The sequence below is a fragment of the Nesoenas mayeri genome (genome assembly GCF_963082525.1).
Source record: "Nesoenas mayeri genome assembly, chromosome: 17".
NCBI lineage: Eukaryota > Metazoa > Chordata > Aves > Columbiformes > Columbidae > Nesoenas > Nesoenas mayeri.
This window is the reverse complement of record NC_137565.1, coordinates 6754518-6780555: the sequence shown is the minus strand read 5'-3', so window position 1 is coordinate 6780555 and position 26038 is coordinate 6754518. Positions and strand designations below refer to the sequence as shown.

General features: G+C 46.4%; 1 protein-coding gene across 2 annotated transcripts in view; it reads left to right on the top strand.

Annotated features, from left to right (window-relative positions):
* The window catches only part of TTC28 (tetratricopeptide repeat domain 28), a gene marked incomplete at both ends in the record, with an annotated part of 95455 nt that overhangs the window by 26840 nt on the left and 42577 nt on the right, over nt 1–26038 (top strand). The window lies entirely within an intron of this gene.

Genomic DNA, 26038 nt, shown 5'->3' with positions numbered 1-26038 from the left:
TCCTATGGGCCTGGCGGCGGGGTCGGCTCCTCTCCCGCGGGCGCGGCGGGGCGCGGCGCGGGCCTGGCGGCGGGGCCGGGCAGCATGACCGGGGGCTGCCGCCCCGCTGCGCCCGCCGCCGGCACCCGAGCGCGACCTTGATGCTCCGCGACCCCGCTCTACAAATATGATGAAATGGCAGCCCCGGAAGAAGGTGGGTGACGCGCCGGCAGGGCCCGCGGGGGAGCCGGGCTGCCCCGGCAGCCGCGGGCGGAGCGGCGGGGCCGGCCGGGTGCCCGTCCCGATCTCCGTCCCCGTCCCCGTCCGGGACAGCCGGGCCGCGCTCCCCGCCCCGCTCCCGCTGCGGGGCTGGCCCGGCAGGCGCCGGAGGCGTCGCGAACTTTTCTGTCCCTCCGGGGGCCGTCGCTCCCCGCCCCGCCCGGGCCGCCGAGGGGCAGCGGGGCTGGGCCGGGCTCCGGGCCGCCGTGTCCGCCCGCGGGGCCTGGCGGGGTCGGGCCGGTTGTCGGGCCGTTCCCTAATATGGCTGCGGGGCTGGAGCAGCGTTCCAACGCGGGGTCAGCGGCGGGGCCGGCGGCACCCGGTGTCCCGGGGAGGGGCCGGGGCCGCCCGTTGCCGGCCGGTGATCGGCGGCATCGCCCCCCTTCCCCGTGTCCGTGCGGTGGCTCCGCGGGTTCGATCCCTGGCAGGACGTTCTTCAGCGCGCTTGGCAGTGCGTTTTATTGACATTCTTTTAAGGGAAAATCTCGCAAACTGAATGTGCTGGGCTGCCCCTCCTCAGCAATGACCCCTTGCTTCTGGCAGCTGTGGACTATTATACTTTTGGTTTTCTGGTTGGTTTTTTTTTTTCCTTTCTTTTGGAAAAACCTGCTTGAACCAGCAGGGCTCCTTCTTTCTTTGTAGTATGATGTGTGATACTGTGTTTTACATCAGGGAAGAAATAGAAATCATATGTGAAATGCATGAGAGCGTCTCTCGCTTGCAGTACTAGACACTGAAATAAATAGTGCTTCAGAACGTCCTGATTGGAGTGTGTATTGCCACTGCTTCTCCGGGTAATCCGTCAGGCTTTGTGTCACTGATACCTCATCTCTTTTCAGCTGTCCTGAAGCTGTTCTTTCAATTTTTTCAAGCAGGCAATTGCTTCTAATGAGTGGAGTTCTTATTTCACATAATTGTCTTCAACAGGATAAATAGATGAAGGGCAAGCTTGGTGGAGGTGTCTGCATTTTTCAAGCCCCTCTGTGCCTCCTTTCAAACCGATTTTAAGATGTCTACAAGCTATAGATTTTTAAGTGTCTGTTTTTACTATTTTCAACTGAATGTGCAGTCACTCCTGTGGTTATGGCTATGGAAACCCCTCCAGGCCATGGTTACAGCAGTATCGACTGAACCACTGAAATATTATTCTTGGCTGCTGGCTGGACTCCTCGGCTCTGGAAGATTCCGTTTCGAGTGTCAGGATTCACTCTGCAGTATTGGCTCACCCATTTATGCTTAAATCACATTGTCAGTTGTTATTTCTTTTTTCTCTGCATTATCATCTGTGTCCAAATCAAATTGATTTTGGGCAACCTGATTTGACTGTGTAAAGGGCACAGAAGAGCTGAATTTGTCTGAACTGTCAAGCATTTTACTGGTCTGAGCAAAAAATGATTCCTGTTCCTGCTATGATGTGATGGAAACTATGTGCATGTTGGAATAGGTTCTGTTTTAACTGTAGTACCAATAAAATCTCAGCAGAGGTTATTTTGTCAGTGTTGCCAGCATACTCATGTGAGCCAGGGTAGGTTTAGGTTGGACATCAGGAAAAGGTTCTTCACCCAGAAGGTGCTGGACACTGGAACAGGCTCCCCAGGGAGGTGTCACAGCTCTAAACCTGAGAGTGTTCAGTAAGAGACTGGACAACACCCTCAGACACATGGTGTGAACTGTGGGGTTGCCCTGTGCAGGTACAGGAGTTGGACTCGATGATCTTTGTGGGTCTCTTCCAACTCAGGACATTCTATGATTTCTGCTGGCCCGGGCGCCTTTGTAGCGTTGCAGTCATGTGCTTTACAGAGCAGTTTCAAGAAAATGACTCACGCAAACCGCTCGAGAAGGCACTGCTGCTCCATTTCTGAACAGGACACACAATGCGAAGGCGGTGTAGTAGCTGCAGCGTTCCTGAAGCCCTTGGCTCTTCATCGCTGTTGGTCGTTTGTGAAAGTGACTGAGCAGTGATTTGCCCGCCTCTTTCCCGTAAAAATATCGAAATATGAGAGCTGTCAGTAGAAAAGCTGAACATGTGTTCTGCTGTACTAGATTAGGAGTCTTACTTGATTTATTAGATTTGTACTCGCCTTCTTTTGCTCTACCCGCTTTTTTTTTTTTTTTAATTCTTAAATGTGTAAGGTGTTTTGTTCATTGCATGATATTTGCTTTTACAACTGTTAAACTGTGCAGCATAGGTTCAAATGCGGTCCTGTCTGTAAACCTGGAGTAAGCTCCTTTGTTTGGTGATGCTAAGTGGCAACTATCACCTGTAGTGTGTAAGGCGTTATCTTGCCTTCAGCTAATGAAAAAAAGTTCGCATGCGACTGATCTGTCAGAAACCACGTATATTTTTCTAAGCTTAGAAAATTACTGTTGTTTACTAAGTTTTTCCGTGAGCACCAGAACTAATAAAGACTCTTGCCCTGTGGTCTTCCCCGCCTCGCCTCTGGCTCCATTTCCCTGCAGGGTCCCAGGTGTCTCTGCCTGGCAGGTGGCTGCTCCAAGTGCGGTGATAGTGGAATACGGTGGAACATGGTTCTCCGCAGACGGTCAGCGGGGGGGAGCCTGTTTTCTTGGGATCCAGGCTGCAATTCCAGCGGGTATCCCGTGCGTTGGGGTGAGCACAGCTGCACTGCCAGGCTCTTGGGACGATGCATTAAATTATGCATGATCTGGATACAGATACGGCTGGTATGTTATATTGATTATATTCTTTGAAAAAGCATAAAGCTAGTCGTGTTAATACGTTGAGTGGCTCATGCTGCAGGAATTGCATCTCTTTCCATTCGGTCCCTTATCGCAGCATCTCTCTGAAGGCATCAGGGTTTGCTGGGAGGGTGGGTGTGCTGTATTCCTGCCCTCGGGGTGCTCGCTCGCTGGGCTCCTTGGCACATGAAACGAGCCGTTCTGCTGCCGTTCTGCTGCCGTTCTACTGCTCTCCGCTGGATCTTGTCGCCCCGGCCTCACCTCAGGTGCTCTGATCCATCATCAGCTGGGATTCGCTGCAGCCTCTCGGCTGAGGGAAGGAGAACGTGGCTGGGCTGGTGCCGTGGTTTTGGTTGCTACTGCAGCCTCTTTTATCCATTAATAATAATTATAATAAGCCATTATACTTGAGATCACATAAAGGCATGCTGGAGTTCAGGTGAGAGAGCGCTCCTTTCAAAATTATTAAAGCCAGCATGTTGAAAAAAAGTGGTGTTTCAAGGTTATTGAATTTACCTTGTTTGTTATGGAGGAGCAATGTTGTCAATTTTGTGTGTTTGAGAAGCCTGATAGCAGAGAGTGTTTTAGATACTAAAAAAAATTGCATATAGGAGTCATTTGCTACTAAGCTTTTATGACTAAATGCTTGACAAAACCCGAAATCACTGGCTGTGCCAGGTTTCATGAAAGATTCAATAAATAATTAGTAACAACACAGTGATGAACTGCAATATCCCTTTGTTACTTACATGCAAAAGTTACGTATGTTTACCAAGAGCATTCAATTCATGTGTCCTAACTCTGCTATGGACAAATACCTTTTTCAGTTTTCCTGCAGTACAGAAAATATGCTCTTAGTAAATTCATGCAAATCTCATTATATTTCCGCCATAACTTACTCTTTGAGCTCTATATTGGTTTTTTGAAGTCTGAACCTATAGTATTATGATATGCCTAAGCGCTCCATTAGGGTTTTAAATATGTGCTCAAGAACGTAACAGCACATTCCATCTTGGTCGCTGTCATTTTTGAAAAGCGTAACAGCAGGATCCAGAAACTCAGACTCTTTGTTTCCTTTTGGCCTGTAAGCGTGCACCACAATTCATGGCTCCGTCTCTCGATGCTGTGCTTTAATCTGGGCACACACGTCCAGTTCTGTGGGGATGGAGAGGAACCGTTTGCTGTGCAATCAGAGGTGGGGGCTGAATGAGCCCGAACACCTTCTGTGAGACAAGGCTCTATCATTTCTGTAAAACAATGGAAAACCTTTGCATGACCTGGCTCTTGTCAGTGGTGCCTGTGCCGCCTGTTCCGCAGCAGCGCTGCTGGGAAGATGCTGTGAGCACAACCCGGGTTGTATTGAGAAATGTCGGGTCGTAGAGCTCTTTTCCTTGGGGAATGGAATTGGCTGATCCCTGGGCGGCTGCTGGTGTAAAGTGACCTTTTCCCCTGTGTTGTGTGGGGAAATGAGTTGTGCTACAGAAGGGCTGAGAAATGCTTGCAAGGCAATGATAATTTCTGCAAAGGAGCATGAGCTTAGTTGACCCTTGGGCTCCTTTCTCTACAGATCAGTAGGTTATGGGCAATAGTGGCTTCGGTTGCATCAGGATTTACCAGTGTGGCAAGTGCTCTGATTTTTAAAGCTGGAAAATCGAGCCTGCTTTGCAGAATTCTGCTCATACTAGGTGAAAATAAGCAGATTGTGGGGTTTTTTTGTTGGTGTGTTTTGTTTCCACCCCTCCTTCCCCACCACCGCTTCTTCCCCCCCAGTTGTAATACTGGCCATTATCAGAGAGCACTTCAAAGCATTCACAGTAAGCCTTCCTATCCCGTATCTCTTAACAGGCTTTTAAAATCTAAATCTACCTTCTTGTATGCTTAAATAAACAAAAATGGCTAGTATTCCTGACCTGTTAAATATTGTAGATCTTTTCCATTTAAGGCCATCCAGTACTTGGCTCTGGAATGATGTTATGCCTGAATTCATAGTGATCCGAGCTGGTATCTGTGTCAGCAGCGTGATGGAGCTCTGTCCTGCTTTCCTCTTGCAGCGACCTGGGAAAAGAAGCTGCTTCTCAAGCTGTCAGGTCTAAGGAGATGTAGGTTCTGTGGCTGAACCAGCTGCCAACAACAGGACTTGGCTTTTTGGGCTTCTCGGGGTAAATGCTGATCTCCATATATGCACAAGCTGTGACTGCAGGGGATCGGCTTGCTAAAGATTTCTGAAGGTTGTGGCCTTCTGGTGAATCTTTTGTAACAGACTTCTCATTTTATAATATTCTGTTGAAGTTTAACCTGTTTCTTCAACAGAACCACTTAAATTTGTTATAGGAAATTCCTTACTGTCTCCAAAAGAAGACGTGCCCCAGATTGCTGTGGTTGTCTATAACAAATTACGTTGTCAGATAAATTCCTTACTGTCCTATGGAGGCTTGTTCTGTCCAGATTTACTTGGGTACTAAAAAAACCAAATCTGGCTGGATTTTTGAACAGTTTTGTTCGCTTACCGATTTATATCCACTGGAAATCCAGAGTAGCGCAAACAGGGTGGATGTATAATGCATCTCGTTATTTTCTGTGATTGTTGATGTGATAATCAAACTGCTCGTAGCAGAAGTAGTTGCATGTACAGCTAAGGTAGGCTCCTGGGTTGCTTACAGAACTTTCTGCATTTTCAAGTGGTTATTTTATTCCTGTTATTTATCACTTCCAGCCACCCCCACCCAACCCCAGCATTGCACCAGGGTTGTCTCAGCTGGATGAGGAAAGAAGTAGCTCGAGGCGAACAAGCAAACACAGGGGAAGGGAATTGCACATTGCTTGAAAAAGCAGGAAATGATAAACACCAAAGTTTAACAATTAGTGCGGTCTGGAGAATTACTCTGTGTAGTAGGTTGTCTGATGTGAAATAGTGCGTTAGAGGGAAATTTTCCTAAGGGAAATTAGACTGGAAGATGCAGGTGGACTGTATGTCTCTGTCTCATTGAGAAGGGAGGGCTTCTGAGACACAATTAAAATTCTTTCCAATTATTCTCACAACAGACAGTGAATGGATACGTGTGACAGTTGAGTGACAAGTGTATACGCAGACTAGAGCCGGCAGACTGGGTGAATTTGGTTTCCTGACTAAAACTTCTGTTATAAGCTGAATTCATAGTGGTTGTGATTGGGTGTGGAGCTGAATCTGCCGTTCCTGATGCTGATTTCTTTGTTTTCCCTGCTGTGTGTAGCAATCTCTCCCTAGCCTGACGAGGCTGTGGGACAGGGGGTCCATGGCTTCTGGTGGGGCAGGACAACAGTTTGGTCAGTCATTGCACAGAACCTTGGGCCACATGAGTCAGTCTCCTGTTTGCTTGGAGTGTCCAAACCCTTGAGGCTTAAAAGACTGATGACCTGCCAGGTACAACATTTATATCTTAGGTTAATAGATTTTCTAATTTTAACCTTAATCTTATCCTGTTAATCATCTCAGCATTGACCGATTAATGTTTTGGTTCCAATAAGCAGCTAAAACTAGGATTCACCCCATTATAGATGGTCACGTTAGCAACATTAACCTGTACCCTCTTTGTAGACTTGTGTTTCACTGCAGCATAAGTGACCCCAGGTCCTGCCCGTATTGCCAGAGGCATTATTAGCAAGATTATTAGTATCTTTATGATCCTGCTGGTGGTTGACCTGTCCACTTCTATGCAAAATCTGGGGTTTCTGTAATAAATCCTAGAAAACCTGGATCCCACTCCAAGATAATCTATGCCATGTACACAAATGTACTGGTTTGTCCCTTTGGAGCCAGAATATGTCTAGTGCCACTTGATACAAGTGTCAAAACAATAATTATCTTAATGTCAAGCTGTATCCCAGTTCTGTCTGGTCTCTGGCAATCAGTGTTGGTAAACAAGGACGTGTCCCCCTCACCTTCTGCTGTTTGACTTCACCATGTCCTGTTGAATCCATTTGACAAATGCAGATTCCACTGGAACCCAAGCATTTTTTTTTGCCTGATAGTTATTTTAATTGGGAAATAATGTTTTCATTTGAACAGCATTGACTCCTTTGAGGTGTTCAGCCCAGACTTGTTAGGCGGTCTGGATGCAGATAGCACTGAAGCTCTTGACTAGTGCAAATGAGCACTTAAAGCTGCATTAAAATCACTTGTCCCTGAGTCACCTGAACCTGCTTAAGAGGTTCTTACCCAGGGTTTATAGGCTACGGCCCTGCACCAAGTTTCTTTCTATTGTGCCTCCATCTGAAGGGGGAGGTCTGAGGCGCTGGGGCTCATGACCTGGCTTTGTCACGGACCGAGTTCAGAAGGGTTTTCATTTCTGTGCGTCTGGTCTCTCAGTCGGGAGGGAGGGAGCCAGCCCTCCCCTGCTCAGACCCTTTTCTGCGCTGCCATGGAGACATCACCGCTGGCCATCGAACCGCTGAGATGGCGGCTCCTGCTGCTGCGGCTCCTGCCGCTCTGCTGCCGTCAGCACTTTCCCGCTTTGAATCCTGCTTTGATGAATTCTGCCTCCTCTGCGCTTGTAGCACAGTGCCCTGCGCCTTTCTGGGCATGTAGTTGTGGGATGTAATGCTTTGTTGCCCAACAGAAGCTGTCTCTTTTGCTTTGATACCTTTTAATCATTGAAATGCAGCATTTTGAGCTGTTTTTGCCATCTGTTTTTTGCGTGCACCTTCTCCTGGCTGTCACTTGGTGTGTGACAAGGCAGGAGATGCGCGCTCTACCCAGAGCAGTGGTGTGTGCGGGGGATCCAGCTGCGAGAGGGTGACCTGTCAGACTGGAGTACACGCAGTTCAAGTGCGACCGGGGACCTGGTGTGATCCCTGTGCATGAAATGTGAAGATTTCTGCAACAGGCAGAGTCCTGTGGATTCTGAGAAAGGTGCCTGCCTTTATCAGAAATCTATTCTCTTAGCTGTAGTGAAGAACACGCTCATCAGGCAGCACATCTGTGGAAAGAATTTAAAGGGCATTTACTTACTGGCTGTCAAATTAGAATCAATTTGTTGTAGTTTATTTATGTGCTTACCAGAAAATGCACTAAGGGAAACAGTCTAAAATATTGAGGGCTGCTGCTGTATAGCAAAGAGTACGCGAGGAATTCGAGGGAGCAGCAGAGGGGCTGTGTGAGCACTTTGATCTGTGTCAAAGCCAGGAGAGGATGGTGATCCTGCCAGCTGCGTGAATAGTGAACTGTGAACATGGAAAATATCACCGAAAAGCTGGCTTCTTGCAGACAAGCTTCAGAATAAGCAGGTATATGCTGCTGGCAGCGGTGTAGGGTGTTCATTTCTCAGGGGTGGTGTGTGGGTGCCAGAAGGGCCGGCACAGCTGTTTGTGGAGCTGTTAGCGTTGGTCACGTCGCTGAACCAGGCACAGATTTTGTGCATGTGTTTGTGTGACCTGTGTCAGCTTCTGGTACGGCAGTAGAGCAGGAACACCTTCCTTACATTAAAGTGTGCCTCGTGTTACCTGGAAAAATGCTCTAATGCCTCTCAGTGTGTTAGTCACTTGTGTATTTGAGTTTGGCTGTGGGAAATGGTTCCTAACGGAGCCGGCAGCCTGGTGCTGACTGCACTATGTGGTGTCCCTCATGTACTTGCTGTTTGCTACATAAAGCCTTTCCTTACCATGAGATTCCCTGCACCAGGATTAACTTCTAATTTAGTCCCATGTCTCTCGGGTACTGGAACTACTGTAACCGCTTTGAAGCGATCAGTGCTTGTTGTCCCCGGCTGCTTTGTTCTGCTCTCGAGATGAGCTGTGCTGGAGGAGACCAAAGGGGCCGCAGCTTTGTCTGCTTGTTGTTTAATGCATTTCATTCCTTTTCCTCCGCATCCCTGAGCAGGCTGTGCGCTGTGCTGGATGTCACTCCTGCACCTCCTGTCCCTGCTCCTCTGCCTCGGGTGGGAGAAGCTGTAGCGTTGCCACAGCACGGTTGTAGTGAAAGTGCGTGAAAATAGCAAATGGAATACAAATTTGTTCTTAATTTGTACAAGGAAGTTGCCTCCAGATCCCCTTCATTTGTCTCATAGATGGTGGAGGAAGAAACTCGTATTAAAAGAAGGAAAACTGCAAAAAATCTAATGATCTTCTTACAACATGAAGACGTGCTACTGACAGCACTCAACCACTGAACTACTAATTAAAGCCATATTTTAACAATATTTAAAGTTTTTAAATATGGCTTGGAAAACACAAAAGTCAAAAATAGGGATCAGGAAAAGAAATTTTAAAAACTGCGTTCCTATGTTTTCAGGGCAATATTTATTTCATATTTTTTTCCAACTTGAGGGTAGTTTCCAAGCTGTAACGGGTAAAGTTAAAGCTCGTTACTTAACTGTCTTTTAGATATTATTGAACTGACTTTACCAGGCTTTGTGAACAGCACCTCTAGTTTCTTTTCCTCATGGTTATGCCATACTTGCTCTTTGTGCCTCGTGTTTGTTCTGTCCAGATCAATATGCAGATTTTAGAAGGGGAGCAGTAAGCTTCCTTCTTTCTCAGCTGTACCAGCTAGTATATACTAATACATAGTTTTTGTCAGCTACCCTATTGTAAACATATATATATATATAAAATTTAAGCGTGGCTTTAACTCAGCAACAACTCTGTAGATCTGGAAACTCTTCAGAAGTGGCCTTGCGTGCTGCACCGCTGGGTCGTGCCCGGCCTCGGGAGGCCCTTGTGCTGGCTGCTGTCTTTGGTGGAGGTGCTCACACTTCTCTGGGCTGCCAAGCGCCTTGTCAGCGTGACCAGGTTCGTATTGCTTGCCACTGAATTGCAGCCACTGCAAGGTGGCATTTGGGCATTGCTGTAGAGCTCTGGGGCACTGTGGGCAGACCCCGGTGCTTATCTGTACCATTTACCCGCCGCACTTATCATGAAGCTGCTGCGTGAGCGGTGGGTTCGTAGGATCCTGGGGCTGTCACCATCGCATCTTCAGAGCATCTGCAGACAGCTCTGCCTGTCCCCTGAATGTGGCTTTTACCCGCACGAGGTCCTGATGGCTGAGTAAAGTGCTGAGCGGTTCATCATTTTAATTCTCACTGTTTCCTTTCAGCTTCTGGCACCTCTAGTGTTCATGAGACAATTCCATCTTTGTTTCAGGGTCACGGTTTAATGCGTGGCGGCTGGTGACAGTGCTTGCGAGCGGAGCTTGTGAAGTCTGAATTGGTTTGCTCGCATCTGCGTGAAGAACTGAAGCCAAAAGCCTCTCCTTCTAGAGGATTAGAATCACATCATTACTGGAGGCAGTTCAGAGAAGAGTGAAAAAAGTGATTAGGGGCCTGGAGGGACCGACGTATGAGGAAAGATCAAAGGGGCTAAATTTGTATCATTTGGATAACTGACAGTAAATGGGGAGCATGAAAGTCTGATTATTGAATGCGTATAACCGGGGAAGGGTCCAGGAGAAATTATTCAGGGTGGGATGCTGGGGGGAATAGGATTGCATTAGCAAGGGGGGAGCAGCTGTTAAATAGGGAAATTTCCCAACAACAAGATATGTTAGGGTATTTAATTGTCTCTTGCCATAAACCAAATTACTTGAGCTGTTGCTTTTTCATTTACTGATGATCAGACATGAAATGTTCTAAATAGAGGTCGAAGTATAAAGCCGAGACTGGTGCAAAAAATGACTCTATGGCTGTATGTATCTCTGGCCTTGGTGTCCACGTCTGCAAGGTCCAGTGTCAGATTTGGGTGGAACTTGCTGACGAGAGCTGCAGGTAGGACACTGTGAGAAACAGACCTTCCCTGGCTTTTTTTCATCAGGATTAACAGAACAGAGGAGGTCACTTGTCTGTACAGTTTGTCCTTCTGCAGTTATCTGGGATTTCAAGAAGTAATTACTGCACAGGGTCATGAGTTGTGTCACTTTGATTCAGAAGTTTGGACTACAGCCTAGATATTAAATTGGGATCTAGGACTTCAGAATTAGCAATTGCAGGAATTAGTGATATTTTAGATGATGTTTCCAGTATGCTGCTTTAAACGTATGCTTTTTGCTACGCATCGTGTGCTTTTGCATCTCACGGCAGTTTTATATTGATGCCTCTCCTGCTGAATCACTTTGTGAACAACTTGAAATGAGCCCGGGCTTCTGTATGAGCTGATTGTTTATCTTTTCTACTAATAAATGCAAAACACATTTTGGAAATTTTAGACCTGAGTTCCAGCTGAAACTTTGCCTTCAAGCTGCTGTCTGTTTCAGCTGAAGTGGTGGCTGGATTGGGGTCTTTTGGGTTGTCTGGAAAGTTTGCTTTCCCAGCTGGTTGTAGCACCAAAGCCTGGGAGCGGGGTCGTGTGCCATCGCTAACTCTGTGTTTTCTACCCCAGTGCTCATTTAAAGCAAATCTTTTGCATTACTCTGAGCATATCTTTGCCAGTATAAACTGTCGTACCAATCTATTTTTTCCTGTCTAGCTGGGAATAATAAATCTCCAGTTTGAGGGGATTACAACTGCTCTGGACAAGTATGTTTCATGTGACCAGTAAAACAGGATTAAGCCTACGAGGGGTTCAGTGGAACAGTGAGCTGATGATTACGGGTGTGTGAGCCCATGTACGCGCGTGTTCGGACCAGCGCGATGTGTCGGTGCCTTCTCGAGTGCTGGTGCCATTTGTATTTAAAAGCAATGGGGACAGCGTATTCATTTGCTGTTGTGTATTTCAGAGCAGAGGCTTATTGATTCAGGTGCCTGAAATCGTGAGGCTTTGAAGCAGAATTTCCTTTGGGAACAGTCATGTGAAAGGGCAAAGGGGGGGATGATTACAATTTAAACCTTCAGACCCTGCCGAATTACTTTTGCATTGTTTTAAATGAGACTGTATTGTGGAGAGCTACCCACATCGCTCTTTAACTATTGCATCCCCACCTGGGGCAGGTTATTGATACAAGGGGGGTTGAAATGCTGTGTGTGGCAGTTGGGAGACGGAGTTTGCCATGCAGAGATGTTCCTGTTGGACATGCGGTGGCTCTTGGCTGCTGTTCCACCAGATCACTGTACCAGATCTCCCAGTTGTTTATGAAAAGCACAGTCACAAAATAACATGCCAACATCGTTTGATATGTCGCTTTTCTAAGCTTTCCATCTCCCCAAAGGAACATCGGTTGTGTGAGACGTCTGCCTAGTAACTAAGTTTGTATTTGCTGATACTAATGTAGGATGGCAGTGAGTGTCCAGCTAGCAAGGAGGCAGCCTTCTCATGCTGAGCGGCTTCTTCCAGACAGTAAATTATTCAGGTTTTCTGTTAAAAGTGTTAAATGTGTGGTGGCGTCGTGTTTTTTTGTTTGGTTGTTGAGTTTGTTTGTTTGTTTTTTCATGGAATGACTTCTAACACAATGTCAGAATGCAAATGCCAAGATGGTCCTCAAAATACTTTTGTCCTAGTCAGGCTTAAGAGGCTCCAGGTCCAAAGTAGTTTTCCTGAAGAGATTGTTAGAGGGTTTTCTGATCTACTAATGTATGTTTGACTTATTTTCTGATTGCAGACTCTCTTGTGGGAAAACTGTCATATGGTCCACTTCTCTGAGACTGGATGAATGTTTGCAGTTTTTCCACAGCAGCATAAACGTGCAGAATCTGTATTCAGTCCCATTGAGGAATAACTCTAGCGCATTTCTTATCAAACGATAATTATAATTTTTGTGTTACATATAAAATTGGAACATCTGATAGTGAATGTTCTACGCGATATTTATAACAACTCTCCATATTATTTTCAGTCTGTGGGGATCTGTGTTGATTCCTCACAGATCCTTGTCTTCCCCATATTTTTATGCACTGAGGTTGATCAGGAAAAGCTTGCAGCATTGTGCATTTCTGAATATGTTGGTTGAGAGCTGTCTCGTGGCAGTGAATCACTTCTAGTGCTGCCGTGCTGCTACAGACCTTACTGCACAATGTCATTAATAGACAACTGCTTTAAAACCAAGCAAAGGTTTTACAACGTGCAGTCTTATTACTCTGTTAATTATGTACTTGCTAACAAACGATGGTTTCTGCTTTCTTCTGCAAAATAAAAAGAATTGCGTTAAAGAGGAGCGGGTTGTTCTCCTCGGCAGTACCATGAAGGTGAGCACTGTGAACAGATGGTGATGCTGATACCGAGCACGGAGCCGTTTGCTCAGTGACCCGCTGCTGAGAAATCACAGAATCATAGAATGTCCTGAGGAGATAGGCCTGTACTTCACAAAACTGGTGTAAGTGTAGGCGGAAAGGGGAATTCATTAGCGGAAAGGGGGATTCGTTAGCAAGCGCTTGCCTTTTGTGTGGGGAGAGCTGCAAGCACACAGCTCTGCTTCTGAACGCTGCTCTTTCCTCCCAGAGATGCTCAGGGGAATAGCTCCGCTCAGAAGAAGAATTCTGTCGTTTAAAGGATGAACTAGGAGGTAATTGCTTATGCCACCGGGTCACTCAGTATTGATGGGCGCTGCTTCAGGACTCTTATATGTGTATAAGTCCTTGGTGGTTGAGAATTGACTTAAATCCCGCAAGCTTTGTTGTGGGTGTTAGGCGCCTGTGTGTTCATCTTATCTAAAGCAGATTTCTAGGAAAGCAGATTTCCAGGACAGATTGAGTTGTGCTCTTTGATCCTATCATGGGTGATTGAGAGTGGTAATTGTGGGATTTCCTTTGGAAATACAGGGATTTGTGCCTGCTGCCGTACAGTTGCTGGTTAAACAGAGCAGCTATGGGTTGCTGCGTGTGTGCCTGCCCATCAGAGAATGCTAAAAATGTGAGAAAATTAAAACTAAACCAGTAAAATTGGCTGTTAAAATCTGAGTGTGGAAAGCTGGAAAGCTGCAGATAATGGCTAGACAAAGGCTGCGCAGTGCTGGTTGTACTAGAATGAGTATTTCAGTGGGGTCTTTGTCCTCATTCATACTTTCTTGACTTGGTAGATTCCCTGTATTTTTCACTTACAATTAGGTACAGAGTTCTGCTGAGTGAATAGTGTTTAATGTCATCGAGCTATGACTGGGGGCTTCCAGATACTACAGACAGCAACAGTTTTTCTGCTATTGTTCATTTTGGATGCCAGGAAGAACACGTGTAATTAAACAAAGTGGGTGTCTTTGCCAGAGCTGCAGACACTGTACTTGAGGCAGTTGCAGCGGAACTGGGAAGCCGATGTGGAATTCTAATAAAACTGCATGCAGGGACTTGTTCTCACGGTTGTTTGTCCGCTGGGCCGCAGTGTGTGTTTGGCAGCAGCGGGTGTGCGGGGTCTGCGGCAGGTTTGGAGGTTTGTGGTAGGTTTGGGGGTTCGTGGCAGGTCTGGGGCTCTATGACAGATTTGCTGCAGCGCTGGGGACAGCTTGTGTCGCTGACAGCTGGGGACAGGCTTGGAGACAGGACAGCGGACACGGCTTTGTGAAGCCAGGAGCCCACAGGGAGCGTTCCAAATTAAGAGAAGCAGATTTGTAGTTCGTATTGTCAGTCATGTTTATTTTTCCCCAAATATACTTACCTTCCCGTTTACCAAGGCCAATAAGTCCGGTTCCTGGGCCAAGTGTCTCTGCTCACTGTACGTTTTAGAGTGGGAGGACGGGACTGACTGCTTTGGCTTGATGCATTTTTATTTTGCCCCGTGCTGCAGCTGATGCAGCTGGTAGGGCACTGGGAACTGGGGTGAGGCTCCAGTTTGAGCTGGATGAGCCCAGTCTGGTGCTGGTGGTGGGTGCTGGCCTGGGCAGCCCCAGTGAGGGGGTGTCGGGCGGCACTGAAGCGAGTTCAGAACCCTTGGGGATGCACATGGCGTGGCTGCTGGGTCTGCACGTTCTTATCTGAGCGTGGCGTTGGGGAGGGTGAAGAGGCTGTTTTCATCACCTCTTCCCTCTGGACCCTGCTCGTTAATCTGCTCAGACCCATCCGAGTGTCTCAAGGCATGTTGGACTATCGTTAGCTGTGAGTGAACAGCTGCTGACCCAGTATTGACACAGGGATAAATTATTCAGTGTGTCTTATTTGGGAATTCAAACGCTTCGTGATGAAACCTGCAGAACTATATTATGTCTCTGACACTCTGAGATTTCATTATTTTGCCATCAATTATTCACTAAGCCTTCTTGTTGAACTCCTGGCACCCTGATGGACTTGCAGGCTGGTGGCAAGCAGCAGACGGTACTTTTCCACGCTTTGTTCTCGTGGCTTTTTCGTGGTACCTTGTGGAGGAAATTTTCCTCTTGCTTACTGTCTTAAACCTCTTCCCCAAAGTTATTCAAATTTTTATAGTTCGCATAAAGAGGCCACAGCCATCCCTATTGTCTGGAGATTTCCCCAGCAATCTGTAATTATTACTAACTTTCCCCTTCCTTAGAGATGCGTTTTAGTTTTCACTATGGCTGCATTTATCTTGGAAGAACGCGCAGTGAAACAACAACATGCCGTTTCGCAGAAAATCTCCTGTGGAAATGCCAAAATAGAGGCCAGTGGAAGAGGAAGTTGCCTAAGGTGTTTAACGAAGGGTTTGTCCTCAGGAGCACTGCTGATGAGGCTAACGAAGGGTTACAGCGCCGAGCACTGGGATGGACACTCTTGCTCTGTGTTGTCCCTCCTCCGAAGGCACAAGGGGATCAGTCTATAGGTTATTCATTTCGTGGCTGTTGTGAGCAGCAGTGTGGAACCTCTGAGGATCATGGTGCACAGTAACTCTTCATGCTGGTTCTCACTGTCTTGGGTCAGTGCTGATGTGTGCCAGAAGGAATCCTTAGCCATTTGCCCTTAGCATGGCTCTGTATGATGGATTTTACAGTGCACTAGAGCACAAAAATTGCTAATTTTGGACTTATCTGTTGCAGCCCCACTGAAGAATGACACCTATTCTGGAGTCAGTCCATATACTGTTCTAAGAACAAAAGAGAGAAGTGGTAAGGCAACTCAAATGAAGCAGCTGTTTAGCAGGGAAATAATATACAATTGGCCAGTTTAATGGTACCTCTTGACCCTTTCAGGGCTACTCAATAAAGCTGGCAGTTCCCATAGCAACTACTAAATTGGTGCTTCAGAGATCTGTGATAAAGGAGGTGAGTCATTGTAAGTAAACACAGGGTTGCTGTTTCTCCCCTTTGCATTACAAGAGTAATGATCTGGCAAACTTGCTAAATGTGACACCCCTCCTGCAGAATTTTTCCCACGTTCACCTTGGCCAAAGAGATTTATATATTTAGTACTTTTGCAAATTTGATTTTTCCCCTTTCCCCCATCATCAACTTTCTCCTTCTTGGCAGGTGGTGCTGAGTGAGTGCAGAGGGGGCCGAGCCAGGGCTGGGATCCGGGGACACCCGCCTGGGTGTGAATACGGGACAAGTCACCATTATCCTGCACCTGTACTACTCTGTATTTCATCTTTTGTCTTCTGTTGGCTCTTGGAGATTGTGCTGTTGTGTTTTTTCTGTTTTTCGCTTGTTTCTATTCTGAGATAGGGATGTAGCTCAAGATCAGGGGGGTCTTTCAAATGGGCCCATGGAGATGTATGCTGGAAAAATGGCTTCACAGGTTGTTTGCCACAAACCCAGCATAGTTCTGGAGACTGTCAAGGCGTGTTCCAGCACACTTGCATCTCCACACACCTTTGGTTGTATGCAGAGCTGTTGTTTCAGTGGAATGCATCCTGTATGTTGGAAAAATGATCTGTGTTAAAATCCTGAAATGCCTGGTTAAGATACTGCAATGCACTAGTTCTTTTGACATTCAAATTGCTATTTACATTTGGTGCTGATCAAAGTTTATCTGACTTTCAGCAGTTATAGAGGTTTTGAGTCATTTGGATAAAATACATTGGTAGGAGACCTGATTCTCTAAACCTCCCTGTTCCCTCCTTTTGTACAAGCTTAGAACTGTGGCAGCTTTAATGAAATCTCAGAGGGTTTCTGCTGGATCTTTTCACTCTACTGTTGACTGCTACACCTAATATCCATCCACCTCTCTCTTAACAATGCTGATGAAAATACTTCCAGGTGAAAATGAGGAGCGAACTTGCTAGATGACCCCAGAAGTCCCCTGTGCTCCTGCAGTGATTGCTTGGAGACTGTAACTTGGCAGGAGGTCAGAATGAGTCTGTGTAAGACACTTCGGGGATGTCAGTGGACGTGAACTTCATGGAAACGCTGAGCTGTCACCTCTCCTTCACATTTGATTCAGATTTCTAGATGGGATGCTTCAGGAAGATGATACTTGATTTCCCAGTGTTCATTTAAGCCACAGAGTTTTGGTGTTGAAACCATAAGATGATTGCAGCATATGTAATTAGTAGTTTTAATTTTCATATTGGCCAACTCCAAAGAGATCATCTTTGATGTGTCTAGGTTTGTAAGATTTGACAGATAAGTGTTTGCGAGGGATGTGTTCAGACTCGGTCGTGCGGTTGGAGAAGGAAGGCTGAGCTGCTGCTGTGTTGGTTTGTGTAGGTGGTTCAGTGTCCTGAACTGATTTTGAGCCCTGTGCTTTTGCCATAGACAGAGGAGAGCTACAAAGCTGTGGAGATCTGTTATACTGCTTTTCCACAGCCCATCTAGTCAGTGGTTTGTTCTATAACACATTGGTGTAGCCGTACCACACCTTCGGTGTAACCATACCAGCATGGAGGGATTTTGCAGATGGTGAAGCCAAGAGGGTCCAGCCTTCTGGGCAGGGGAGGAGCACCTGGATTTGGGGAAAACCCAAAGCGTGGAGGTAGTTTTGCGTGACCGAAGTGCTGGGACCTGCCTGCCACTCAGGAGAAGAGCTGGGGGAGAAGGACGTGTTTTGGGAGGTGGGGACGCGGCAGGACGCTGGTGGCAGCGGGTGGCAGGTTTGGGGTGAGATGGTCTGTTGATGGATTCCATCCAGGCAGCCAGAGCACTGCCTAGGGGGTGACAGGGATTGTAATAAATTTGTCTCTCTTGTGGTAATTTAGGTTCTGTTGCTTAAGAAACACTCACCTGCAGTCATTGCACAATGTTAGTTTAATCAGCATTCACACAGCTGGAAAAGACCCTTTGTCTGAACTGTGAATCACCTGTTGGGACTGTCCAGTCCACGAGTGCTGCTCGAGCAGACACGGATCTGTGAAATATTCCCTGCGGGATTTGTTGTGAATGCCCAGCCTCATAACTGTGGGCTCACCAGATGCTTTAATGTCTCATTTCTGGATTTTATTGTGGGTTTTCAGTGTGATCCACCTAAACTCGCACAGCCTGCCAGCGTGCAAAATGGAGAAATGCTGAAGGGGGGGCAGTCATTTGAGCTGCTGCTCAGATGAGTAATTCGAAGTGAGACAATGAAACTCTGTGCTGGAACAGTCAAGCTGAACAGCAAAAAGAGTTCTTGTGGTGGATGTCTTCCAGTTTAGGACATGATTTTTATTATTCCCTCATTTCCCTTTGTACTGTTTTTTCATTTGTTTTTGCTTTTAAGAGTATAAGAACAAATAGTAGCATATGTTTGTATTCTTGAGCTCTGCAAAGGTTCTCAACACTTTCAGCATTGTTAGAATTGGGAGAATTGTGTGCAGATGTACACTGGCCATGAATTATAAAACATTAATACAATTTAAATCATAGTACAGTGCTGAAACTAAACAAAACACTAGGTAATATGGTGTGAAAACCAGTCCTGCCACTGCCCCAAACTTCACTGAGAAGCAGCCTACAGGTGTAATCTAATCCATTTACTGTAAGTTTTGTGTCATTCTGTATCTATTAAATCTCTAACAATACCTTACCAAGATTGCTATTACTTCTGAGTAGGGTGAAAGGTGTCTTATCTTTTCTTCTGCAATTTGTAAAACAAGTTGTTCAGCCAGAAATCGGACATAACCTTGTCCCTCTTGCTGGGGAATTCTAGAAGATGCTGCACTTGCATCTGTGCCTGTCAGCCTTAAATACCAGAGGCTGGTTGCACTTTCCCTGTGCTGGATTTGGGCATCAGTAGGTGCCTTGTAACTTGTCTGGAGCACTTTTCTCCACTTGTGACTGGTTCTTGCTATTAAATAAGGCTTAGGAGTTGTAGCTGATAAAGACGGGAGGATTGTCTGGCACCACACTGTTAGGAGGGTGAAGGATGCTCTGAAGGGGGGTCTGGGTTGTACTTGCTGCTTCTAGCGCAAGCCCAGATGGGAAGAATGGAGCAGCAGCAGCAAAGCTGTGCGAGGGGGTGGGCTGTTACCTTCTGTGCCAACCAAACCAGCTCAGCAAAGATTTGACCCTTTATTACTGATGATTACATTTAATTCAGGTGGGCAAGTGATCTGTGCACAGTCTCTCCCACTGCAGGTAGTGGAAGCACAATTAATAAGTAAATGCTCCTTGGATAAAGCAAGGCATGATATTTTACACCCCCATCCTGTTTTTCTGTATAGGCTCAATGTGGCTTAGAGGAAATTTCCATTTCCGAGTAGATTAGTTCCTGTAAGAGACACCTTGGCCCTGGGTAAAGGATAAATCATCTGTCTGCAGAGACAATAAACTCGTCAGGTCTCTGTTCTTTAGGGCAGGCTAAGGGTGGTGCTGCAGGTGCCAGCCGGGTGAATGGGCTGTGAAGGAAAATTGTTAATCTAGGGTGCACCCCTGGCTTTGTGACAGGGGTTCAGATCATACGGGCTGCAAGCAGTATGTATGCGTGTGCTGCATGTGTTCTGAATTAAAGCGCATTCTTCCCTCTCCTCACATTCCTGAAATCCCACAGCAGAGATTTGTCCTGTATTTTTCTCCAAAATTTGGCTGTAAAGCAGTTACAAGGGGAGAGGAAAGATTCAACCTGGTGCTTGGCCCCAGGAAGCCACAGCGGCTGTTCCCACGTTTTCCCCCGTCCCTTGGTCACACGTGTCGCGTTGGTGGGCGGCAGCGGGTCCGGCTGCGAGCATCCCGCACGGCCAGCAGCTCCGTCTGTCCCGGAGACGTTCTGCAGACTCAGGACAGGCCAATTAAATGCATCATAGATTATTTGTGCTATTTTTGGCATTGTCTCCTGATCTGGCAAACCAAGGGAGCATTGTGGAAAAAGCGTTTTCTATGTGTTTGCCTTTCCTGTCCAGATAGCTGGTTGTCCAAGGTCCGAAGCAGACATGAATATAAAGGTGTTTTGAATTTCCTCCCCTGTGTACAATGGGATTCTTTGTCTGAGGCTGAGGCTTTTTTTCAAGTTTTCCATGTTTATTTGACAGTAATTTTCTGCTCAAAGTTCTTCTCATGCTGTTCCAGTTTTGCTCTTCTGTCTCCATTATCCACTTACAAATCAGCTGGCAATTCATTATGTAAATGAATCTCTGAGTGTGAAGGTTGATGACAGACTGATCAGCTGAGCCCCAGCACAGCGGCTGGTGTGGGTGTGTGACAGCCGAGGGACGGGCCGGTGTGGGTGTGTGACAGCCGAGGGACTGTCCGGTGCAGAGGCAGCTGTCGGGGGGACAGAGAACCCAGGGCCAGGGGACTCTGTTGCTGTGACCCCAGGGCTCTGTTGCTCTGACCCTGGGGTTGGGGGCTCTGTCACTGTGACCCCGGGCAGCAGGTGCTCAGCAGGACCTGCAGGAGTGCTCGGAAGGGTCAGCCGTGCACACCTGCTCTGTTGGCACTGTACTGGTGATGTGTTTGCCCCACATCACGGGGATCGTGGGGTGGCCGTTTATTGGCCTGGCTGTCTTGGTGTGGTGGCAGAATGCTCTCACAGGGCTCCTACATGGCAGGTAATCCCTCAGTTCCAGCTGTCTTGAAATACTTTGGCCAGTGTACCATCCTGCCCAGGAAAGAGTGTAATATGGATTACTGTTAGACAAATGCTAAATCATATTCCAGAAGCATGAGCTCATGCTTCAGACGTACAAGAGACCATGGTAAGACAGGACTGAACTCCTGCGGCTGCTGCTTCCCTCTGACTCTTGCGAGTGTTGCGTACGGACACGTGAGGATCTGAACAATTTATTGCTGTGGATTCTACAGGGAAAAATGGTATGAGCCCAAGGAGTTGTTCCAGAGCCTGCTGTAGATGCCAGTACATCATGAGTATTTGCGTAGATCCCTGGTCCAAAAAATTAAAGTCTATTTTGATACTTATCCAGTAAGAAAAGCACTGAGTTTTCTTGGGCTTCCTTTACTGGGCTTGTTCTTATTTAGCAAAATCCTGGAAAATGTAGAGGTTCCATTCATCTTCATAAGTGCTGTTTCTTTGTACTGTATTTTTATCTTCATTGCATGTTTTGTATTAATTATAAACAAATTACTATTACAGTTCTTGCTTATTGATATTAGAAGGGTTAATACAAAATTCAGAACCTCTTTTAATACGAGCCATTTCAATTATGGAATTTACTTTCTAATCCTGTTTCAGATTGCACATGAAAATCTAATATTCAGGGTCTAGACAGTTATCTCAATGGGATCTCAGATGATGAAGATCAAAAAACTAACAAGCATGTTTATATTTGCATTTCCTGGACGCTGTAGCAGTCAACCCAGTGGAAGCTCTAGTAGGACAGACAGAAATTCTCCTTGTGCATTAAATGGGCTGTAATAAACACAGATGAAAAATACTTGCCTGTATAGAAACTACACTGGTCAATAAATTGAGCAGAACAAATACGACTCGTGCTTAGAATTGTAGGGACAAACGGTGCCTGACTGGGCATTGACTCTGCTGCAGCCCAACCATCGCCCACCTCCGTAAAGCTGGAGTGTCCTGCTAGGAACGTGTGCCGATTTCTCTTGTTCATACAATTTTTCTAAAACTAAGGGCAAAAAGGCAAGTCTGAAATAAACAAGGTGGGGCGGGGAGAGCAAAATCTGAGTGAGATGGAAAGACCTGTTAGTTTTTGATGAGTCCTGTGGATTATGAGCCCCCATCGCTGGCATTCTGTACTTGGACTTGCTGTATGAGCAGCCTCTGTTACAGGGACGATTTTCTGCATGGCTTTGAAGTCTTAAGTGCCAAATACATTTTGCAAGTTAATTAATTAGAATAACAACTATTTTTGCTTCCAGAATATCAACGGTGCTTTCAGTGGTAGTGTGGCTAAAAAGCACTATTTCTTCTCTGTCCTCCCTCCCTGGTCATCTGCACTTGGCTGCATGGGATCTGTAAACTGGCTGAGGGGAGGCTGGTTGTCCAGTGGACTGAAGAGTGACTGGATGAGACTGCAGTGTGGCCAGGTTTCCCAAGACTAAAGGTCCATAAGTGTGTGGGATTACTTCCTGGCAACCTCTCGCATTTAATATCAGTGGCTTGGTAAGATTTGCTGTGTGGTAGAGTTGCCTGTTAGCAGCACCTGTGCAGCAGCAGTGCAGAACCTGTGCAGAAGCCGTGCAGCACGGGGCTGGCTCTGGCTGCTGGCGCTGTGACCCCCGGCCACGCTGGGGTCCCCGGGAGAGGGAGCAGCAGAGCACACGCTCGGTCACACCAGCACAAGAGAGGAGAAAACAGGGAGGTGCATCTAGTGCCAAATTTCAGCTGAGAGTGAGGCTTTCTTTGTGCACAGTGCCTTGCTGCTGGGAAGTATGATGCAGAGATTTAACTGATGAAGATTATTCCAGCTCTTTGTATTACATCGAGTATGCAAAGAGCCACGGGTTAGAAAGCGCCTGCTGTTTGTTTGTCCTGTCATTCTCTTGTTGTTTTAATCTTCTTAAAAGGAATCAATATTTTTTTTCCTCACCCAGGATCACTGGAAACTTAATGGAACTTTTGTTGTAGAGTGAGTACTCTTCTCTCTTCACATAGTATGATTAAAAATGTATAGTTCGCTGAAGCGTGGGAAGACTCGGTCTTTGTCGGGACTGGAAAGCTGCTCCTTGTCTCATTTCTTCAGCTGCAGTTGCTGGCTCCCTGCCTTTCCTTTTCCTCTCCTCTTCCAAAGGGTGACTCTCACCATTTCCTCTTTGCAGATTTTTTTCCCTTGATAGAGAGTCTTCCTTCCAATGCAAAACTAGCTTGTGCATGCCTCTTGAGGAGGAAATAGGTGATGTAAATGCTTTTTGTTTGTTTTGTTAAAGGTCTCTGGGGAACACAATGTGTGGAGAGTGTTCTGTATATGCTGGAAACTGGAGGAGAAAGGAAGGAAGGGGTTTTTGCAGGAGAGAAGTTGGCCAAAATATTCCTTTCAGTTACAATTAATAAGATTTTCATTTGGGCTCTGAATGCTCTGTTTGTATTCAAATTAAGTGGTTTTGAGGGGGGCACTTCCAGGAATAGATGTGGGGAGAAGATAAAAGCACTTTCCAGAAAGGACGTTGGAAACACACGGTGCTGAACTGGATCCTGTTTGTGGGTCTCATCGCTGTCTTGTTCCTTCTGTCCCCTGGAGCCCATGGCGTCTCCTTGCTGCGCAGAGCTCAGGGCATGAGCACTCGGTTTCCTCAGCGTTCAAGGTGTGCTCAGTGCCCCACAAAAGTGATAGTGTTGGATGTGCAGGTGGGAGAAACCAATGTCCCCAGTGCGGCCGCTGGTGCATCCCCGCTGGGCAGTGAGGGTGGTGGAGTTCAGGACTGGCAATGGTGAGCAGGACAGGCCTGTCACTGAGTTCACGACAGCGATGATGAGCAGGACAAGCCTGTCACTGAGTTCAGGGTGGCAATGGTGAGCAGGACAGGCCTGTCACTGAGTTCAGGGTGGCAATGGTGAGCAGGACAGGCCTGTCACTGAGTTCAGGGTGGCAATGGTGAGCAGGACAAGCCTGTCCCTGGAGAACGCTCTGAGGCCATGGCCAGGTTTCCCCCCTTTTCTGATGCTGCAGCTCTGGGGTCGTTTCTCCTGCTGGGAACTGATGTTCACTTGGATTTCTGTAGGAAAACTGTAAGTAGCGCAGAGGCTTGACCTGTGTTTTATTTAGCTTGCTTTTTCTCTATTTCTCTTCATGCGAAACAGGAAAGCCAGGTGTTACCATATCTGTATGTTCCTTTCTGGCCTCTGCAGCCTTAGTGTGCAGGATGGGGTGAGGGAGGATCGCACTGTGCGTGGTCCCTTCTCAGCCCTGGGAACAGAAACCGCAGCATTCCCGTTTTCTGTAGGCTGGGGAAGGCTTGTCTGCATTGCCTGTAGCATCCTCTCCCTCCTGCCTTTTCCCTGAAACGCTGTGTATGAGTGAATTTGGGGTTTCTGGGCTGGGCTGCGTGTGTGCAGTGGTGAGGAAGCTGTGTGTCCTGGCAGCCTGTGTTCTGAAGGGGCCGTGGCAGGTCCCACCGCCCGGGAAGGCTGAGGTGCTGGAGACACCCACATAGTGTCAGGTCCTGTGCTGGCTGATGCGTTCGTGCCCTTGTCCTCGATAACTGGTTGAGGCAGGGACGCTGCTCCTGGACCAGCCTTGGTGGCTGGAAAGGTCCCTGTGAGACACACGCTGCGTCAAACTGCCTCTGTCACCCGGTGGTAAAGAAAGTAATTAAATGATAATTCTGGGAAAAAAAGGACTTAAAAGTGTGTGCCTTGATTTATGTGACAGCTCGGTCACTGCTGGGAGGGCTCGCGCTTGATGGCTGCTGAGCATTGTTAGTGCTTTGTATTTTCTTTGATTTAAAGCGTCATGCTAGTAATCTAATTAACATTGAATTGGGTTTCCAGTACAGTAGCTTGTTTGGTTCAATAAGAACACATTTATACTAAAGGTTAATGAAAAGAATTTTACTTTCATTGATTTCTTTAAAAGTGGTTCTACAATCAAGGCTTACTAATGGAAAAGAGATTAAATATTCATGTCTATAAATTTCTCATGTCATTTTTGATTTTCCTTAATCTCTGCCTCCCTGGATTGGATTCCAAAGTGTCTGAAAGCCCTAATGAAATACCAGTTTGGATATTAATTGGAGATTTATCCTGTTTATGTAAAAATACTTCCACAAATGTATACCTATTGTATCTTGAGCGCAGGTTTCCGTTACAGATGGAGAGAAATAGTGATGAGGCCTTATCCATGAAAGCAATACAGGAAGCCAGTCTCAAGGAGCTGTATTATGCTCTGAAAGAACTTGTAAAGAAATGCAAATAATGTTATATCTTCTGTTCTGGCAGTGTCATTGGTGCTATTGAAATAGCTTTGAATGAACCAGAAGTGCAGCAAAGTTTGCATCAGAAAGGTATTATTTGGGCATGAAGATAAATCCTAAATCATGGGCATCAAAGGTGCTTGAAGATTCAAGACCTTTTTATAATACAGGGTCCAGATTGTATGTGCTACAAACATACCGAGTACTTTGAGTAAATACTGGGTTGTGGTTTCTGTGATCTCTTACCTGCAGCTCTCAGGACACCCTTTGAGCCGGGGTTTTGGCATCGCTTTATCTGTGAGGAGAACACGTTTCTGCAGTTCTTGCTTTGTGTGTAGGTTCCTGGTTTCCCAGTTTAAGGAGATGTGGGAGCTCTGGGAATGCAGCTGCATATTGATGTTGTTGCCGATGTAGAAATGGAAATACATGGTGATGAGATTTAAGTTACTTTGAAGGTATTGTGTGAATTGTTTCCTTGGAAAGGAAGAAGAAAACCAAAAAATGCTCTTGTAAACATGTTTAATATTATGAATGTCTTGTGTCAATCCAAGTAGTGCATATATATATATACACACGTATATATATATGTGTGTATTTTATATATGTGTGTGTATACACTCAACAAATGGCACAGTGCTGAGCACAGCATTGGGGAACGCGATTTCGGGTTCTGTCTGGATCTTTGCATCGTGTTTCATTGCAACTTGAACTTTCAACACACTTGGGTCTCTACTAGTATTAGATGTTTAAATTGTGCTCATTGGCAAGAACTGATGAGAAAGGAACCAAGTTATTTGTGTGCTGCATGAGTCAAACAAACTGAAATGGAGATCTCGGGAGTGAACATTTGGTTATAAGTAGATACGAATAAGCGATAAGTGATTGGCCAAGTTCAAGGGGAAAACTTTGCCTTAATAGTAGCTACTGTTGCTGGTCTCCAGAACAGTTTGGAGGCCTTGCAAAGGTTGAGAGAGTCTTCACACCGAGGGGGAAGTGACATTGGCAGTCACAAACCAGACTGCAGTGGTGGATTTTTCTGATGGAGCCAGCATGATCAAAGAATCCAGAGTGTGGTCATGTAGCCCAGCATCCACCAGCACAAGGTGCCGAGCAGGTTTGTTA